Source organism: Canis aureus, chromosome 24, assembly GCF_053574225.1.
Source record: "Canis aureus isolate CA01 chromosome 24, VMU_Caureus_v.1.0, whole genome shotgun sequence".
In the NCBI taxonomy this organism is placed as follows: Eukaryota; Metazoa; Chordata; class Mammalia; order Carnivora; family Canidae; genus Canis; species Canis aureus.
Genome location: NC_135634.1, coordinates 44,856,790 through 44,878,615, shown reverse-complemented (window position 1 = coordinate 44,878,615; position 21,826 = coordinate 44,856,790). Strand labels below are relative to the sequence as shown.

Here is a 21,826-nt window from a genome sequence, read left to right as displayed (position 1 = left end):
TTGTTTTTTAAGATTTTATTTATTTATTCATGAGAGATACAGAGAGAGAGAGAGAGAGAGAGGCAGAGACATAGGCAGGGGGAGAAACAGGCTCCATGCAGGGAGCCTGACGTGGGACTCTATCCCCGGTCTCCAGGATCAGGCCCTGGGCTGAAGGCGGCATCAAACTGCTGGGCCACCCAGGCTGCCCTAATTTATTTTTTTAACTCTGAAACTACTTATTGTCTATATATTCTAGAATTCGACAAGTAAATATATTGTGGATAAAAGGCATCAGATTTGTCAATGTTGGAGAAAAATATTATAGAGAGTAGGAAGGTTAGAATAAACCCTGGAGCTATCACTCTAATCAATGGTTTATAATATATAGAGACAGAAAACACATAAATACACACAAATGTAGACAAGTATAAATGTGTATATATTCTTATGTTGTCTAGTTCTGTCTTCCAAGAGGGCCTAGAATCAATGAGTAGTAGCAATGAGCCCAGATCTCAGTTTCTAAATATCATTCACTGCTAAAAGGAACCAGGGCTCCTTAGAAAAATGGCCAATTCTGAGACTGGAGTAGGAGAGGTACAATAAGAGCCTAAAAGGAGGGTTGGCAAACGATAGCCCAAAGGCCAAATTCAGTTAAGCACTTCTTGCCTTTGTAAATAAAGTTTTATCAGAACAGAGCCATACTCATTCATTTACAAATTGTCTGTGGCTTTTTTTCCTGCTGTGAGGGTGAGGTTAAGTAGTTGCAAGAGACTGTATAGCCCTCAAAGCCAAATATATTTACTATCTGGCCACTTACAGAAAAAGTTTGCCAAGTCCTGGCCTAGATAGAATATCTTCTTGTTCCAGAAAGTAAGGACACACCCAAAAATAATGGGGTCATGTCAAAAGTGCACAGGAGCCAGCTGAAAAGGCTCCTACTGGCCAAATATATGACAATCTAACTACCAAAAATTTTACATAATGGCTTATAACCCATTAAATAAGAATCCATGAGTTCATGCTGATAAAAACAAATAAATAAAAGAGGAAGCTCGTCCTTATATTAGGATCCCAACATTATAATAAATGCAGAAAAATTATGGAATTAAAAAATTACCACGGGCAACCATCATCATCCTAATTCAGATTCATCAATAGACGCTAAAACTAGTGGGTAAAAGTTTGAGGAGTGACAGAATATTAAATCATCTCAAACTATCTTCAAAGATGGCTGTTAAATATAAAGAGGAAAAGCATATCTTGCAGTGGAGGTATCTAGACAACCAACTTAACAAACTGATTAAAGTAATAAATACGTGTAATGGGACAAATCAACATCATATGCCTCCTGGGGTAAGATACAGTAAGAAACACATGTCACTTACGAAACACCAGTAAAGTCCAAATTGAGGGACTTCTACAAATAACTGGCCTATAATCTTCAAAACTATTATTCATGAAAGGAAAGACTCTTCTAGATTAAAGGAAACTAAAGACACATGACAACTCCATGCACTCATGATCAGGATTTCCATCCCCCATAAAGGATGTGATTAGGCAACTTGAAGATATTTGAATAATATCTATAGATTAGCTAATGGCATTATATCAATGTTAATTTCCTTATTTTGATCCCACAATGGTCATAAAAAAAAATGGCTATGTTTACAACTCACTCTCAGCTCACAAAAAAAGAAAAAAAAGGCAAGTGGGAAGGGTTAGTGTGGTAAAATGTGAATGCTGAAGAATCTGGTGAAGAGAAAACAGTAATTCTTTGTACCATTCTTGCATCTCTTCCATAGGTCCTAAATTATATGTTTTCAGAAAGAATCCAAGTCTTTAATTATAGTATTATAGATGTTTATTGAGTTATACTTTTTTTCATGCTAAAGAATATTCACAACAATTGATAATCTAACTTGCTTTATAAATGATTACTAAATAAAAGGAACTCAAATAATCAGTTAAAGGATACGTGGGCTACAAGATCATTCCATCCTGTTTCATATGGGCCAAAACAGATTTATTAGCTGCAAGCTCAAATAAAGTGATCTCAAATGAGAGTTATGTCAGTAAAAACACTGCCTCTCAACAGGTCAGCAGTGACTTTACTCACTTATATTTTACAAAATATTTTGAGGATTTAAAAGATTAAATGTCCTGAAAGGGACAACAACCCAGCACTTTTTGCAAACACAGCTGTTAGTTAAAGCTCTTGAGAAAAGAAAAGTTCTGGAATGAGAATCAGTTGTAGGAAGAGATAATGGTTATAAAATATTAAGAAGATTTTGGAATCTTTTCCTATTATTCTAATAGCTGACTTGTTTCTGAACATGTGCTTCATTACTACATGCAGCACTATATGCTCTTGAGCTCTGGACACAGAGCAATAAACACAACATTACTGACAAGGTCCCTACTTCCATGGTACTTAAAATTGGGGCGGGGGTGGGGGGAAGGGAGAGGCGGAAAGAAAACAAACAACAACAAGGCAGTAAAACACAGTGATAATAGTGACAAACAGGATGAGGAAAAGAGGACACTACTTTAGTTGTGGTGATTAGGAAAAGCCTCTACTGAGGAGATAATGCTGGAGCTAAAATCCAAACAATGAGAGAAGTGCATCAGTGAAGGTCTCAGAGTAGAGCCTTCTTGGCAGAGGGTATGACAAGTGCAAAGGCAACAAAGGAGAAACAATCTCAACATGTTCATATAAGTTATTTTAAAAGGCCTCATTACTACTCTCAGTAGAGTAGACAATACCAAAGAACTGTCAGCTTTGGGGGCACCTGGGTGGCTCAGTGGTTGAGCTTCTGCCTTTGGCTTAGGTCATGATCCCAGGGTCCTGGGATCAAGTCCTACATCAGGCTCCCACAGGAGCCTGCTTCTCCCTCTTCCTATGTCTCTGTATCTCTCATGAATAAATAAATAAAATTTAAAAAAAAAAGAACTGTCAGCTTTGTATTAGGTATGATAATAGCATTGTGACTGTATGACAGTTTTCATTACTGCACAGCATATTTATGTATTGATATGTATTGTACAATAAATGATGTCAGGAACTTCTTTAAAATATTTTGGCCAAACAAAGAAATAAAAAAGGAACGAATGAAGCAAATGTGCAAAAATTCTTGACTTAGGGAAATGGGTTTTTGTACATTTGACATTTTTCATAATTTTTAGAAACCCCACATAACAGAAACTTCACATGAAAAGTGGCAATATCTCATATCTTCTTTCTCTGACCAGCTCAGCTCTTACTGTTTCAGTTCTATGTTCTGACCACCTCATTCAAGGAGATATAAATGAAAACTTTAAGGATCCTCCCAAACATTAGATAAGTCCTAACACTCTATGACTAAGTCCAGTTTGTGACAGAACTAATCTACCTCAGGCAGGGTTTGAACTCAGAAAGAATTAAGAGAATATAAAATAAACAGCCACATATTAACAAACCACAAGTCATTCTGAGAAAAAAAATGGAAATTGCCTAGATCAAGGACCATCCTCCCAAAGATTAAAAAATACAATAGGCTTCTTCCCCCTCCATTCCCTGGAGACGACTCTGGCAAAGATTTCCCAATTGTGAAATCCTACTCTCAATGTTCAGTCTTGATCTTACTTGACCTTGCTATCGCACTTGACAGAGCTGAACATTCTCCCTCTTCTTGAGCCTCTCTACTTCCTTGGCAGACATGACAGGAGGGCTAAACATGCTCGTACTACTTCCTTTTAAGTGCAAGTGTCACATCCACGGCCCCTCTGGAGAGACAGGCAAGCAATTTCTGCCCCAGGTGACTAGTTCTGAAGAAACCAGGAGCGGGTCCCTAACCCAAACACCTATGATCTAGTGGTACATCTAATCTAATGGTATGTCAGAAACTTCAATTTCTGGTACTACAGTGGAGTCATTTTTCTGAAAACCCTACTGATAGCAAATTACTACAACTGCTAAATAAAATATTACCAACTTCTGGAGGACAGAGTTGAGCTCTCAAGAGAGAAAAGAAAATCCTCAGGAGCTAAAATTCAAGTGAGAGCTAGAAACCAGAATACATGGAAAAGGCTCTGGGAGCACATTCTGGTGTCAGTGCCAAGACGCATGTAGTTTAAAGCTGCAGGGTCCCAGGAGATAAGGCTTTGACCATATGAAATGTAGGGTAGAGACATAGAAGTTAGCCTCCTGAAAAAAAAAAAAATCAAGGCTATTAAAGGGCTATCAACTCAGTGCAAAGGTAGGGTAGAAAAAATGCACCTATAGTGAAGAAAAACATCAAGAAATGTGAGTGCATTGACGTGGGCTGGGAACACAGGTGAGTTTCCCCTAGAGATTCATAAACATGGGCCTGCCAGAGTACAGTGTTGCTGCACTAACCCCAAGCATATACACTAACTTAAGGTGAGCCTAAGTCAGCATATCCCAAGGCACTGGCTGAACCAAAATATCCTCTCAAAACTATCCACTTCACAATACTTCCACACTCAAAAGCCTGATAAATGCTTACAAAACACATGAGGAAGAGACCTAAGGAAGAAAACCATCATGTTTGAGAGTCAGGAAAAAAAAAAAAAAAAAAAGGCAAAATATGGTATGAAATAATTTCAGGTCATAAAAATGACAAATACATAACATTTTAAAACTATAATGTGTATAAATAAATACAAGAAAAAATAAAAAGGGGATGCCTGGTGGCTCCACAGTTGTGCATCTGCCTTTGGCTCAGGGCATGATCCCATGATCTGGGATCGAGTCCCACATTGGGCTCCTTGTGGGAGTCTGCTTCTCCCTCTGCATATGTCTCTGCCTCTCTCCGTGTGTACGTCTTTCACGAATAAATAAAATAAAATCTTAAAAAAAAAAAAATAAAAGCAGCTTACTAAAAGACAAATTTTAAAAGAATTAAATAGAACTTTCAGAAGTAGGGATCCCTGGGTGGCGCAGCGGTTTAGCGCCTGCCTTTGGCCCAGAGCGCGATCCTGGAGACCCGGGATCGAATCCCACTTTGGGCTCCCGGTGCATGAAGCCTGCTTCTCCCTCTGCCTATGTCTCAGCCTCTCTCTCTCTCTCTCTCTCTCTCTGTGACTATCATAAATAAATAAAAAAAATTTAAAAAAAATAATTCAAATTCTTAAAAAAAAAAAAAAAAGAACTTTCAGAAGTAAAAAGTCACTAATGTTGGCAGGTAACTTTATAGGTAAATGCACTAGACTATCTTTCTCCCTGATTACATTAGATAGTTAAAAGCAAAAGTATAATGGTGTCTGATATGGTTCTCTATGTAAAGGAGATATTTAAGACAATTAATTATAAAGTAGGGAGAATAAAGAGGACTAAGTGGTGGTTAAATTCCTACATTTCACTTAAAGTTGTAAGACTATCACCCAAATTAATCTTCAAATTCAACACAAATCCTATCAGATCCCAAGGCTTCTTACAGATGAAAACAATCTTATCTTAAAATTTATATGGAAATGCAAAAGAACTGAAATAATTAAGAGGTGCCTGGGTGGCTTAGTTGGTTGGCTGGGTATCCAATTCTTGATTTCGATTTGGGTCATGATCTTACAGTTGTGAGATCAGGCCCCGGGTCGAGTTCCCTGCTCAGGGGAAACTCTGCTTCTTTCCCTCTCCCTATGTCTCTGCCCCTTTCCACGCTTACACATACTCGCTCTCTCTAAAATAAATTTTAAAAAAAAGAACTAGAATTGGAAAAAAATTGGAGGAAGACTACACCCCAATTTTAAGCTATGCAGCAAACAAAATCAAGACAGTATCATGTTTTCAGAGGAACAGACACAGAGACCAATGGAACAACACAGAGAACCCAGTAACAGAACCATACAAATACGCCACTAAATTTTGACAGAGGTGCAAAAGCAATTCAAGGGAGGAAAGGCAGCCTTTCCAACAAACGGTGCTGTAACAATTGGAGATCAATAGATAAAAAAATAAACCCTGACCTAAACTTCACATCTTATACAAAAATTAACTTCAAATGGACATAACATAAAACTATAAAACCTTTAGAAGAGAACATAAGAGAAAAACTTTATGACCCAAGATTAGGTAAAGAGGAGTGCCTGGCTGGCTCAGTGGGTAGAGCATGTGAACTCTCAATCTCAAGGTCATGAGTTCAAGCCCCATAATGGGCAGAGCTTACTTAAAAAAAATTTTTTTTTAATTTTTTAATACTAAAAAAAAAAAAAAATTAGAGAAAGAGTTCTTAGACATGACACCAAAAGCATAATCCATCAATCAAGAAATAAAAAGGAGAGGGGCACCTGAGTGGCTCAGTCAGTTAAGTATCTGCCTTCCAGCTCAGGTCATGATCCCAGAGTCCTGGGATGGCACCTTGCCTCAGGCTCCCTGCTCAGGGAGAAATCTGCTTCTCCCTCTCCTTCTGCCCCTCCCCCCTGCTCATGTGCTCATTCTCTCTCTCTCTCTCTCTCTCTCTCTCTCTCTCTTGCTCTCTTTCTCAAATAAATCAAATCTTTTAAAAAATTTTTAAATTTTTTTTTCATTTCTAGGACCTGTTCTTTAACATAGCTGAATGACAAGAAATTTTTACTCAATATGTTGAACATTAGAGCTCTTCTCAGAAAACCAAAGAGTAGTTAGAACCTTAGGTCTCTCTGTTTTGGGGATTTTTTTTTTTTTCTTTCCTCAGTTCTGTTTTATCCTTAAGTAGTAAAGTGGACAGGTAGAGGGGACTTATGTATATATAATTCTTTCATTTTAATGAAAGACATTGGCTGGACATCATTTACCTACAACCTATCACTTCAGGTTCATTATGAAAATCTCCAGGGAATTACACTTGAAGAGTTTCAGACCCTCAGGGATAATTCTGGGGCTGCTGGCATCAATCAAGGGTTATTCATAAAGAAAAAAAGACCATCTCACATAGTAGAAAAAGGCCGATGCTCTACTAGCTTGAATTGCTTCTTTAACTTATCAAGTATTATAACTCTTAGTGGAATTTAGGTTTATAGTTTTAGTCTAAGTTTAAAAGCCATTTTATTAGAAAGGGTAATTAAGAGACTTAGATTATGAAGTATTTTATTCACTTCTGTAATCCCAAAGTTTAGCAAAGTGCCTGCTAAATAACAGCTCAGTAAGGTTTGAGAAAAATTCTACTATTTCCCCAGGAATGAAATGCTGAATTTAAGAGACTGAAATAGTGAAACTCACTTAAAGTCTGTTACCAAAAAGCCATCAACCACAATCCATCACAGCCCCACTGCATTCACTCTATACTCTCAGACATGTAACAGCCCCTCTGACAGTGTTCTAGTACTGGTCCATACTGTCTCTCTCCTAAACTGACAGCTAATAGCCCCTTCTGCTTTGTATCCTAAATCCCACAGCCAGTTTACCCTTCCTAGTGAATGGCTCTGCTCATGGCATCACCCTAGTTAACTCTCATGCCACTGCCTCAGAAGGTTCTTCAGCATCTGCTCACATTACTTCCTACTTGTGTGTCCCTTCACACATCTTCTCATGGCTTATGCTGTTGAATGAAACTCCCACTCATTTAACAAAAATGTACTGAGCTCCTACAGTGGACCAGGTACTATGCTTGACCCTACAGAATACAATGGAAAAGACTCAATTTTTCCTTTCATGTAGCTTAGTTTAGGGTGGAAAAAAAGATGTTACTCAAACAATTATACAAATCGATGTGTAATTTCAAACTGAAATGTACACCCTGGAGTGGGAGTGTATATAACACACCCAAGGAATGTGGCTATAGCTCAGAGAAAAGGGGGAAGTGTGGTAAGGTCAGGCTGGAAGGAAAACAGGGACCACACCCTGCTATAACTTGCAGGATATATGAAGAACTTTGGTTTTTTTCTTATAAACAAGGGGAAGGTACTCAAGTGCTTTCAATCAGGAAGGTGATATGATCAGATTTATATTCAGATAAGATCCCTCTAGCTTCAGGGTAGAGAATGAGCTGGAAATGAGAGGTCAGGAATGAATGGGGTCCCTAGTCTGGTAGGTATTTGATCAGTCCATGTAAAAAACGATTGTAACGATTGCATTGAGATCAAGAAATTTTAATCAAGAAATATTTAGGAGGCCAAAACAACAAAACATGATGGACTAGACATGGAAGGTGAGGGAAAGAGGATGATCAAGGATAACTTCATGATAGTTTAATGGATGGCAGGGACATTCACTGGGACAAGGGTACTGGATTGGGGTAGATAAGTAGAGATCATCAGCCCAGTACTGGATAAGCTGAGCATGAGGTGACTCTGCAACGCCAACAGACGATATCAATCAGGCAGCTATGTATCCAAGTCAGGAGCTCTGACAACATCTGGGCTGAAGTCAAATCTGAGAGTCTCCAGAGAACAAAGAATAATTGAAGTTGTGAACGTAAATGAGATCAGCCAAGGAAGAGAATAGAGAGAAAAATGAGATGGAGCCTAAGATTGAGACTTAAGGAGCTTCAAAGCTCGACTGGCAGGGAGAAGATAATCAGAAGGCACCTTTGAGGGAGATACAAGAGAAAACCTAGGAGAGAGTGCTGTCAAGAATCAAGATTTCAAGAAGGTAGTGGGCAAAAAAGTCATACACAGCTAGGAGAAGTGAAATAAGAACAGAGTGTTCATCAGACGTAGCAGCACAGATGCTCCAGTTTGGCAAAAGCTATTTTTGTAAAGTACAAAACAACAACCAAAGAGAAGACGTTAATGGGCAGGGAGGACATGGAACTAAGGAGTTCAGGAGACTCTTCTGTGAAGTCTGGCTGTGAAGAGGAAGAGATGAAATTTAAAAATAGGGTTTCCATTTGTTGTTACTATCATTTTCACTAAAGGGGAAACTTGAATGTGTTAAAATACTGATAGGAAAAAAAATTAAAAATAAAAACTAAACACTGATAGGAAAGAAGAGTTGAGAAGGTAGGGCCAAAGATAAATGATAGCTTCTGTGATGGGAGAAGGGGGACAGAAGGATGGGTACATTCTGACTAATACGCCCCCAACACATCTTGTGCTCCTTAAGCTTATACAATCCACTCACCCTCTACTCCAAACACAAATTTAAAATTTTACCCTTAAAGAACAGCTCAAATTCCATATCCTCTCCCTTCTGTGAACCTCACCTAATGTTTCTAGCTCATGGGATCCTTTTTTTTTTTTTGGGGGGGGGGTCCTTTCTTTATAATCCCATGTGCCATACTTTCCACACTTATTTCACTGCAAAATCCTGTACAGCAGATTCCATAGAATACACACAGGGAAATAAACACTCTACTTCCTGTCCAGCTCATATCCTAGCCCTCTCAATACAGCCTATCCTAACCACACCAGAACAAAGTAGTACCTCCCTTATAAAGTCCTGAACAATTACATTGTTGAGCATATCAGCATGTTAAGTATTTAAGATCCTACAATATAAGCTCCAAAACTGTGGGGCCTTATCTGTCTGGCTCACCACTGTAACCCCAGGGCCTACCAGGGCTGCCACACAAAAAGCACCCAGGAAATGTTTACTGAATAAATTATTTAGAAGAGATGCCCTGTTACTCTTCAACAATTGTAAATTATTTAAGAGCAGGGACTATGGGGCGCCTAGGTGGCTCAGTCAGTTAAGCACCTGACTCTTGATTTTGACTCGGGTCACTATCTCACAGTGGTGACCCAGAACCCCGAGTCAGGCAGGGAGCCTGCATAAGATTCTTTCTCTCCCTCTGCCCCTCCCCACTTCCCCAACCCCACGCATGAATGTGCATACTCTCTCAGAAAGGGGAAAAAAAAAAAAAAAAAAAAAGCAAGCAGGGACTATGTCTTATGCCTATTTCTATACAGTACCCTACAAAGTAGAATAAACGTTCTTGATAATATGATGATAACTTATTATGGCCTAAAGTCATAATGGGAATTGAAAAGACAGTTTGGCAATATACCTTGACACTGATAAAGAATGAAAGTCTATGTAATGTTTCTCAATTCTAATTTTAAGAGATAATAGTTGTCTTCAAAACACTACATTTCCCCAGATACGAGATTTTTTTAAAAATCCTTAAACCTAATTGAACTAGCCTTCCTCTGCTTATGAAGTGCTTTTATAAATTCATGTAACACTAGAATTGCAGTGCCTATAAGATTTAAGTGAATTCTGGAGTTTAATATTTTCACATCTTGATAATACATAGCAGTACATCAGTAAAGGCAAGAAGTACATTAAGGATATTGTTAGAATAGATCTAAGTATCATCTCCCTGCCTAATAAAGACAGAATCATCTTAATGCCATTGAAGTACCAGAGTTCTAGTCATAAATGACACACAACAAATGTAAGATATGCAATTCGGCAGCATACGAAACCAAAATCAAAAGAGATCAACCAAGGCTCTTCTCAAATATAAGCTTTGCTACCAAATAAGACCCAAAAATATTATGAAGTGGAAAGTGCTTCATTTTTCAGCAACTTCATTTGTCATGTGTACTTTGGGTTTTTTGGTTGTTTTTTTTTTTTTTTTGAGATTTTATTTATTTATTCATAGAGACACAGAGAAAGACAGAGAGAGGCAGAGACAGAGGCAGAGGGAGAATCAGGCTCCATGCAGGGAGCCTGATGCGGGACTTGATCCCAGGTCTCCAGGATCACTCCCCCGGCTGAAGGCAGCACTAAACCGCTGAGCCACCCGGGCTGCCCTGCCATGTGTACTTTGCCTGCCATGTGTACTTTGTACAGGATTATGTTATAAATTCAATCTCGTGTTTCTCTCCCATTTTTTATTACTATGATTAAAAACATCTACAGAATTATCAAATTGGGACAAATAAGAGTACAAATAAGATCATGCTTTAAAGACTTTCAAACCAACTGTCATTTCCAACCCCCTGAAATTTATTCTATTCTCTCTTTTGGGATAAATGTTCAAACTTTGGAGACAAATTTTAGACCAAGTAGCAAAAGGCTCAGGTCAAAGACAAGTACCTTTAGAAATAAGAAGAGATCTCTTTTTATCCAATGGAATCTTAAAGAATAGGGACCAAATAAAAACTTCACTTTTTAAAACAAAAATCAGAATCTAAAGAAGTAAAGGAAGGTACCCATTGGTGTCAGAATTCATACTCAGCACCAAATAGCAAAAGAAAGCATCTCAAAAATATACACGGTTTTATTTTCATGATGTGTGAGTAGTCAGTCACACTGGAATATCTCTTCCATGATCAGTAAACTTGAGCAAACACAGAATATTCTCTCTCCTGACTTAATTCAGGGCAGTGCTTCAGCAGCACTGAAAACACCATCCTAAAAGGTATTAGAAACCGTGACATGTGTTGCACAAACTCCTAGTCCATGCCATCAAATAAAGTCTGTCTGGAATCTTATCACTTTTCTTCATTACCTTTTGGGGAGGTTCTTTTATCTTTTCATTTTGGAAATGTAAATACACCTACAAAGTAGAAAGAATGAAGTAATAAATGCATGCTCATCACTCAAATTCAACAATTACCAATTGCCAATGTTACTTCATCTACTCCTACACACACAAACACATAACGATTCGTATCCCCCACATAGACCTATACATACCAAATTATACTGAAACACAAGGGAAGACTTTTAAAGTCCCTTGTAAAAATCTAAATTACAGGTCATAAATAGCAAAATATTCTATTCAGCAAACAACTCAGTGATAACTACTGTTACCCTTAAGGCCTTTACTTACATAAAACATACATTTTATGAAACAAGATTATCATACAGGTGTAATCCAAATTTCATGCTGTGATAAAGAACAGCTACTTAATAATAAAGCTGAGAATATAAGTCATCCACCAGCTCTAAGCATAATTCAAATGGTAATCGAAACCATTATCGACCCACAAACATTAATCTCAAAGTTAATAAGACAAAGGCAAGAATTGCAAAACTTACCCAGATGGCCGATTTTACCATGCCAATTTAGAAAAATGTATAACTTTCAGAATCTATAATCAAATGAACACAAAGACTAAAATATACAAGAATTGAAAGTAGTCATCCCTAGATTCATAGTACGTCAAATAAAATGTCGGTTTTCATGAAAACTATTTTTCTTTCACTTTACACAAGAGATTATTATGAACCTAGCTTCTCTATTAGTTCTTTATTTTATTTTACTTTTGTTGGTTCTTTATCTTAAAAAATCTGTCAGATCATTACTTTCTTCTTGGTAAAGTGTTGCTACATCAATGCCTACTCTCAGGGCTGCAGCACAAACATCTAGAATTTACTATCTACAATAAGTCCTTGCTAAGAATTATACTCCTGCCTACAACACAAGGTCCTTGTCATGCATTGCAGAGACTCCCGGGGCAAGACGTGCAAAGTCACAGGCAGCTGTACCATCCCCTCAAAATCACGAAGAAGAATTCTAGCATTATTCGAGACATCTGGAGGAATGCAGGACACCAAATTCCAAATGGCAAAAAGACGAAGACTAAATCCAGACCACAGATGAAAAGATGGGGAGACTTTAATGACCCCTAAGGCAACCTGCTAATTTTGAATCTGGTCTTTCAATTGAGTGCCCTGTACTGGGGGACCTGAGAGAGGCCTCCCAAGACAAACTGATGTTAGCCCTCCTTTCTGTAGAGAAATTAAGGTCCACATTCACACCATTCAACACGAGTGAGCTTCAAAGATGGTGCCTCTAGGGTTTGTTGCTTTACAAGATTCCACGTTTCCTAGATAAAAACCTCTACCACCCACAAGGGCATTACCACAGATTTAATAGTTAATAACTTTAGGTAGATAGTAGAAAAATAGGACAATCCGAAAAAACAAATAACCAAAAGAATTCCGAAAATACTGAAATGCAACTAAGGCCTGCAGCATTTCTTCTTGCTGCTTCAAAAACAGAACTCATAACAGCAGCACTAGAATCCCTGCTTCTCGGGGAGACAAAACAAACCTGAGGTCTACAGGCCCCTGGGAAATAAGCTGGTCCTCCACTTCCACTCCAGAGCTCCAGTTACCCAGATGCAAGCCTTCTGAGCAGAGCATGAGACATTGGCTCCACAGCAAAGTTCAGAATCTTAGGATTATTTTAAAACTTCAGACTGCCAATGTTCAATTTGTCATATATGGAGAAGCTACATCACTAAGACTTGCTATCTCTAGATGCACATAAAATATAAAACATATATTCATACAGAGGCTTGGTGCAAATTTCACTAATCCAGATGTGAGGAAATCCAAAGTTATGTTTCCCACAGCAACTGTAATCTTGGCAAACCCAGACTCATGTATTCTGTGTTACTTCAGATGGTACTGACCTTAAAGGAAACTTAGGATAAAGTACATCTCAATCTCCACATCTAATTACAAAGAAAAACTCTAAGATCAGAGATTAGAAAACTGCCTTCCTTCAGGGATAGTGGAGCTATATCTTTGAGACAATTAAGAAAGACTAGACCAAGCACTGAAGAATGTGCTGGAAGGAACAATCCTTACCTGGCCTGAACAACAGGAGCCAGGCAACTTAACAGGGCTTCCTCTTAACTGTCATTTCTAATTCGCTAAGACAACCAGCTGGTGGTGTTAACTTCATTTCAAATATTTAACACTTTCAAAAAGTACCCTAAATGCTAATCAGATGCAAAGAGGCTCAATTTTAGCTCCCACTTGAGACAACAGATGAAACATTTGAAGCCACCACAAAATGGAGTATCTACTAGAAAAAGAAGTCCAATAATACTTGCATTCGTCACTCACATAGAAAATGGTTTCACCAGTCCTCAGTTCAAGGTTAAAATGCCAGCTTCTAGAAGGCTAGGTGCTACCCAATAGTCTGTAAGATTAATGGAAGACAGCAGAGCTTAGTGGTTAAGAGGTTTCTGCAGCCAAAATGCTCAGGTTTTGTATCCTAGTTCTGCCTCTTAAAAGCTGTGGCTCTGGGCATCTGTGCCCCAATTTTACCATCTAAAAAGAGGCCATACTAAAACCTACCTCGTAAAGCTGTCAGGAGTACTAAATGAGGTAAGTAAAGTTCTCACAAGAGTGCCTGTAGATAGTAAGCACTCAAAAAGCATTCACTATTATTATTATTATTATTATTATTATTAATGTAATTATTATTAATGTAAGGTAATTTATTTTACCTTGGTAGCAATCTTCATCAATTTGAAAAATCAGCACCCACACTAAGACCAAAAAACTGAAGAATATCATAATAGTACTTTAATCAGTATCTGTAGCACAATAATAAATGGCCTTGCCTCCTCTTGCCTTCTTCCTGCACTCCTTTTGCTAACTAAAGACCTCCTTAGCCAAACATCTTAGTCACTTCATAATCTTCCCTTCTCCTATTATAACCTTCTGCTTCAATCAAATTAATTTTCTCACCATCCTTTAAGCTTGTCATTCGACAAACATCTGAGAATCTATAGAGCCAAGCACTGTGCTAACACCACATGCAAAGTTTCACCCTTAAAAAGTTCAAAGGATATAGCAGAAAAAGGCATGTAAAAAACAGTTTCAATAGAACTACAGTCACAAAGAGTAAAAGTAAGGTAGTTGCATGGAAAGGAGCTGGTAAATTCTGTTGGTGAATTCTCCTCAGGGAGGGCTTCAATGACGAAGCCTTGCGAGAAAGGAGAAACGCTCAAGGATAAAGAGGAAAGCACAGGCTGAGAAGAGGGTCAGAGGGCAAACAGAAAAAAACATGAGCAAAGAAATTCTGGGTAATGAGGTGCAGCTGAACTGCTGGGGCACCGATGGAAGCTAGAAGCTGGAAAACAGGGACAGGCAAAAGGAGTGTCGTACCCAAGTCAGAAGCACTGGAGTAAAGCTCCGCCCTGGAATCACCAAAGAATTCTGAGCAGGGGCCTAACATGATCACATCTGTATGTTACCATGATCACTGCAGCTGCAGTTCAGAGGCTGATTTGGAAGGAGAGACTGGGGACTAAAAAACCCATTAAGACAACTGGAAGGATCCAGGTAGCAGTAGGGGGTGGAAAAAGGGAGATAGGTTCAAAATACAAATTAATCACAGAATTGGTAAGACTTGGTTTGAACATAAAGGGGAAATATAGGAGATCTCAGAGGTTTCTAGCTCTAGCAACTGAAGAAATAAAAGAATGGTGACAACACACAGGCAGGGTGAAGAGTTCATGACCCCAAATACAGAGACTAGGTCTTTATTCTAAGAGTGATAGAAAGTAGAACAGGACAGAACTTTAAAAAAAAAAACGGGGGGGGGGGGGGGTGGCGGGGAACCTAAATAGATCTTTAACCAGAGAAGAAACCAGAAAACACTGCCAAAGATCCATACTCTCTTCCCAAACTACACCAGGTAGAGATGGTTTTAGAGGCAGGTAATTTCAATCTTATGGAAGCTTTTCAATTTATTCTAGGCATCTAAACAATTCCAATACCAAATATGACAAAGAAATACACACTCTTTCACACAAAGAACTACAGAAGAATTTTTATTATAAACATAAATGCAAAACCCAATATAAAAAAATAAAAAGTCCAAAATTAAATTTTTAAAATCGTACAACAGGAACACATGGTAGAGAATGTTTATTCTAACATAATTCACATCATGAAACCTGTTAACATATTCATTATATTAGTAAATCAATGGAATGGAACCAAAGCATCATGAAGAGAGAAGCCAAAATGCATTAATGCATTTTTTTTAAATACTTATCACTAGGATTACTATCCAACTGCATTCACTGAGCCAGAGACCATTGTCGCTCAGGTAGCATACTATCTACACTATTTGGAGTCCACCAGCCAGCCAATGGCCTCAACTCCAGGCTCTAACAATGTGCACCCAACACCCATTCTGAATTAAGAGTTCTTAGGAAACTAGGACTAAAAGGAATTTTTTCTAATGCAATAAGATGTTATTTCTCAAGGAAACAACACCTCTTACGTAGCATTCAGGCAAAGAATAATACATAACTTGAATTTAATCATGAGGAAACATAAAACATACCAATTGAGGAACATCCTTTTTTTTTTTTAAAAAAAAAAAGGGGGGGGCTTTATTTTTCGAAAATATCAATGTCATAAAAGACAAAGGCTAAAAGAACTGTTCCAGATTAAAGACAAAGGATTAAAGAAGACAACTAAGTGCCATGTGTGACCCTACACTAGATCCTGCACTAGAGGGGAAAAGATGCTAAAAGATGCATTACTGAATCAACTGGCAAACTGTAAGATGGTAGATATAATCATAGTTGTATCAATTTTGACAACTTTAGGTATGTAAGAAAATAGCTGTATTCTTGGAAAATACTGTAAAATTGAGGGTAATCATGTATGCAATTTATTCTCAAGCAGTTCAGAAAAAAAATTTATATTTGTGTGTGTGGAGAGAGAGAGAGAGAGAGAGAGAGAGAGAAGGAACACAAATTATAAAGGAAATGAGACAAAATGTTAAAACCAGTGAATCTAAGCAAAGGATATATGCACTCTTGGATGTTCATCCCAGAGAAATGAAAAACTTATATTCACACAGAAGCCTGCATATGAATGTTCAGAGCAACTTTATTTGTAACAACCAAAAACTGGAAACAACCCAGATGTGCCCTTCAGCAGATAAATGGTGAAACAAGCAGTGGTACATTTATGCCATGGAATGCCACTCACAATAAACAGGAATGAACTACTGATATGTACTATAATCTGAATGAACAGCAAGGGAATTATGTGGAGTGAAGCAATCTCAAAGGTTATGTACTGTATGATTCCATCTATAGTATTCTTGTAATGACAAAGAAACAGAGGAGAGTGTCATGGCTATCAAGGGTTAAGGTGGCAGAGAGGCTGGCAGAGATGGCTGTAGCCATGAAAGTGTAGCACAAGAAATTCTTGTGCAGGAACTATTTTGTATCTTGACTACACTGGCAGTCACACAAATCTACAGATGTGATAGAACTAAATACACATACACACACACTCACACACCAATACAACTAAAACTGATGAATTCAAAATAAGATGGGTGGATTGTACTAACATCCATTTCCTAGCTGTAATATTATAGTTACGCTAGAGGAAATTGGGTGAGGTATCCACAGGATCTCTCTGTATTATTTCTTACAACTGTATGTGAATCTACAAGTACCTCAGAGTAAAAAAGCTTAATTTAAAAATAAAGTTTAAAAAGGAAAAAAGTTAAAACAAAAAATAGCAACAGAAAATAACTTATGGGGATCCCTGGGTGGCTCAGCGGTTTGGCGCCTGCCTTCGGCCCTGGGCGTGATCCTGGGGTCCGGGAATCGAGTCCCGCATGGGGCTCCCTGCATGGAACCTAGCCTGCTTCTCCCTCTGCCTGTGTCTCTGCCTGTCTGTCTGTCTCCCTCTCTCTCTGTGCCTCTCATGAATAAATAAATAAAATCTTTAAAAAAAATAACTTAAGAATAGTCATAAAGCACTAGAAGCACTCCTATTAGCTTCAAGAATAGGAAAAGGAGGACAGCCCGGGTAGCTCAGCGGTTTAGCGCCACCTTCAGCCCAGGGCGTGATCCTGGAGTCCTGGGATCGAGTCCCACGTCGGGCTCCCTATGTGGAGCCTGCTTCTCCCTCTGCCTGTGTCTCTGCCTCTCTCTCTCTCTCTCTCTCTCTCTCTATGTGGGTCTCTCACGAATAAACAAATAAAATCTTAAAAAATAGGAAAAGGGGGCAGCCCGGGTGGCTCAGCGGTTTAGCGCCGCCTTCAGCCCAGGGCGTGATCCTGGAGTCCTGGGATCGAGTCCCACATCGGGCTCCCTGCATGTAGTCTGCTTCTCCCTCTGCCTGTGTCTCTGCCTCTCTCTCTCCTCTCTGTGTATTTAAATAAATAATAAAAAATCTTTTAAAAAAATTTTTTTAAAAAATAGGAAAAGGATGCCAGCTCTTACAGTGTTATTTAATATCATTCGAAAGGTGCTAGTCATTGCTATAAACAAGACCATTATACATCAGAAAAGAGCCAAAACAATTATAAATGAAATCCTTGCTACCTAGAAAATACAATACAATCAAGTGAAAAACTATTAGAATGAATTCAGTAGTATCCAATATCCAAATACAATATACAAAAATGAATAGCCTTTTTATTATATCCCACTAATTCTCAACTAGAAAACTGTGTAATAAGAATTTCATTCTATCTTTAATTCTTTATCTAAGTCATATGTAATTATTTTTTAAATATTTTAAAACTGTCCAGGAATATAATGACTATGTATGCCTAATAAGCTTCTCCAAACATATTCTCCAATTTTCCCCACTGAGTACCATATTTGTTCTCAGATTTACTGTGTCTCCAGTCTCTAGTCCACCCAACACTTTAGAAGCCAAAAACTAGGGACGCCTGGGTGGCTCAGTGGTTGAGCATGTAGATTCGGCTCAGGGAGTGATCCCAGTCTGGAGATTGAGTCCTGCATCGGGCTCCCTGCAAGGAGCCTGCTTCTCCCTTTATCTATGTCTCTGCATCCCTCTCTGTCTCTCATGAATAAATAAATAAAATCTTTTTTAAAAAGCCAAAAACCAGAAAGTAGACTCAAACATGTTTTTCAGTCCCCCAAGGCCTCAAATATTTTGCACAAGTGTTAAGTCAGTTTTAAGTGATGAGGATCTAATGTTCCTTCCAGCTCAGAATCTCCATCTTGCCAGGAGCCAGAATCCCTTTAATCAGTTCAAAGAGACTCAGTGTGCGTTCATTCTTGCACAGCCCTCAGGACCATCTCTCCTCTTCATGAGGCTTCACTCTCCCAGGAATTCCAAGTTCTCAGTCAGTGGCGCTCACTCTAGAGCAGACCCACATTAATCCATTTTTAGTCAGGGCCTCTCCCAGTAGCCCCCATTTCAAACGCTAGCCGCGTTTGAAATGGGGGCTATCAGCCTAATCCATGTCCTTCAGGGGTCCCCCAAGCCATGTATCCCATGTGAAAGCCAAGATAAGTTTTTCACTCTTTAGACAGAAGTGCTTCTGCTAAGCTCCAGGTCTTCAATATACATGAAATATCCTCAGTTAAGAAGCAAAGAAAAATAAATAATAACGCTAAACATCTCTAAATTTGTAAATAATGTATGAATAAGGTGTCCATTTAGATCAGTGGAATAAAGACAGATTTCTCACTAAATGGTGGTAGAACAAGGTCAACTATGTAGAAAAAGGAAATGGATTGCCTCACACCAAATCGGATGGATTAAAGAAGTGACCACAAAATATGAAATGATAAAAAGATTAATAGATTCAACTGCAAAAAATCAAAATATGTAAGTATTGAACACATACCATATCATAAAAAATATAAAAGCAAATATCTTGCTTCCGATGTTAGGTAAACTATTCCAAAATACAGAAAAAGATGAGGGGTGCCTGGGTGGCTCAGTTGGTTAAGCATATGCCTACAGCTCAGGTCATAATCCCAGGGTCCTGGGATCAAGCCTCCTGCCGGGCTTCCTGCTCAGCGGGGAGCCTACTTCTCCCTCTACTCCCCACCTCCCATGCTTGTAGGCACACTCTCTGTCTCAAATAAATAAATAAAATCTTTAAAAAAAAAAGAAAAAGAAAAAGAAAAAGATGAAAAATTCTCTAACATTCTAAATGTTAACTATTCTAGATTTCAAACTCAAACAAGGAAAGCACAAAAGTTATAATAATAATATAGGACAATCTCACTTATGAACACAGATGCAAAAATCCTAAATAAAATATTAAACTGAATCCCAACAGCATATTGAAGATCACGCTCAAGATATATTCTAAGAGAATCTACCTATTAATATGATTTAATACATAGCAACAGGGGGAGTGGACTGCTTAATAAATGCCCAACAAAAGAACATTATATAGTTTATCACCAAATTGTATTTAACAGTATTTTTTTTAAAACCTTAGTTTTTAAACTATAAAGAAATAGTGCAAAACTTCCTTAACTAAAAAATTAAGTCAGAAACAATAAACATCCTACTTAATGGTGTAATGTTACATTAAAGTTCAGAAAGGATATCCCCAACAACTCAAAACTGTGCCAGAGAGGTCCTAGTCAATGTAATCAAATAAGTTATTAAGAAGAATAAATATTGGAAGAGAGACTGGGTTTTCAATATTTATAGATAATATGACTATCTAGAAAAATCTCAAAGGATATACTCGCAAATTATTAAGACTCATGATTTCAGCAAGAATGCAGAAAGCATCGATCCAAAATCAACAAATAAGTTATCACTAACGTTCCTATATGCCCACAATAATCAATCTAAATACATGACAGAAAGATCAATTCTAAGTAGTAACCAAAATCACAAAATGCCTGGGGATAAAATTAATAAGACTGATATAAGATCTAAATTAAAAAAAAAAAAAGATCTAAATTAAATTTTTAAGTTATTTTTAAAAACACAGAAGAGCTAAAGAAACAAACCCTGCTCTTGATCAGAAAGACACATTATTATAAATATGTCAGCTATAAATTAGTTTAAAAATTACAATGTAACCACAATTAAATCCAAATCATGACTTTTTTATAGAAATTGACCATCTCATCTAATAATCAAATGGAAGAAAAAAGGCAAAGGATACAAATAGACATTATTCCAAAGAAGATATATTCATGGCCTACAAACTCATGAAAATATGCTCAACATCATTAGTCATCAAGAAAATGTAAATCAAAACCACAATGAGGTTCCAATCACACTCACTCGGAAGGCTGTAACAAAACACAAACAAGAAAATAATAAATATTGGCAAGGATGTGGAGAAAGTGGAACTTTCATAAATTCCTGGTGGATATGTAAAATGGTTCAGCCCCTATGAAAAACAGTCTGGAAGTTCCTCAAAAAGTTAAATATGGAATTACCATATGACCTAGCTACTCCAGTTCTAGACATATGCCCAAAAGAGTTGAAAATAATTATACAAATACTTATACACACATGTTCATAGCAGCACTGTTCATAATAACCAAAAGGTAGAAACAATCCATATGTCCATCAATGGACAAATAAATAAATTGTGGCATATACATAAAACTGAATCTTTTTAGCCATAAATAATGAGTTTATCTGAAGGAATGAACCCATGCTACAACACTGATGAATCTTAAAAACATTATACTAAATAAAAGAAGCCAGAAGGACACAAGGTCATATATGATTCCAAGTATATGAAATAACCAGAATAGGTAAATGCACAGAGACAGGGATTGGTGGTTGCCAGAAGATAAAGAGAGGGATGAATAGGGAGCAACTACTGAATCGGTATGGGGCTTTCTTTTGGAATTAGACAGAGGTAGTGATTGTACAACACTGAATGTACTAATAAATGCCACTGAATTGTTCCCTTTAAAGTCGTTAATTTTATATGTGAATTTCACATCAGTAAAAAAAAAATTAAATTTTTAACTTTAAATTTAACTGAAATTTTTTCTTTAAGTATCAAATGGAAGAGAAAAACATACAGAATGATGGAAAATATTTGCAAGGAAAAGAGTAACAAGGTTTACTCTATCAGATTAAAAAACATCCTATGAAGTAATGGTTATTAGAAGAGTATGATATTCAGTACTCTGATGATGATGAGCACTGAGCAATATATAGAATTATTTAATCACTACATTGTATACCTGAAACTAATATAACAATGTATATTAACTATACCAGAATTAAATTTTTTTAATAATTTTTAAAAATGAGTGACATTTACTTGAAATAGTCAAAGACGTAGAAGAAGAAATCAGTCTAGAAAGAGACTCTTAGAAAATTATAAAAATATATATTCAACTCAGTGAGGGAAGACCACTCAAAAGATAATGGGACAGTTCTCCATGCCAATAGCACTCTAACATGGTGAATGTTCCTAAAACCCGCCAGACTTTG

The 21,826-nt window shown here is 37.5% G+C and overlaps 1 protein-coding gene across 10 annotated transcripts in view; it reads right to left on the bottom strand.

Annotated features, from left to right (window-relative positions):
- The window catches only part of DIS3L2 (DIS3 like 3'-5' exoribonuclease 2), a 346,721-nt gene that overhangs the window by 311,411 nt on the left and 13,484 nt on the right, over positions 1-21,826 (bottom strand). The window contains exons 2-3 of one of the 10 annotated variants that reach the window (XM_077869233.1): positions 13,943-13,997; positions 11,355-11,402 (exon numbers count right to left, since the gene is read on the bottom strand). The exons of 7 other annotated variants lie outside the window; for them this stretch is intronic. The gene's annotated coding sequence lies outside the window, so the exon portion shown is untranslated. Of the gene's footprint in view, positions 1-11,354; positions 11,403-13,942; positions 13,998-21,826 lie in introns of those variants that run through there. 2 more of the 10 variants (XM_077869232.1, XM_077869234.1) reach the window with 2 other exon arrangements.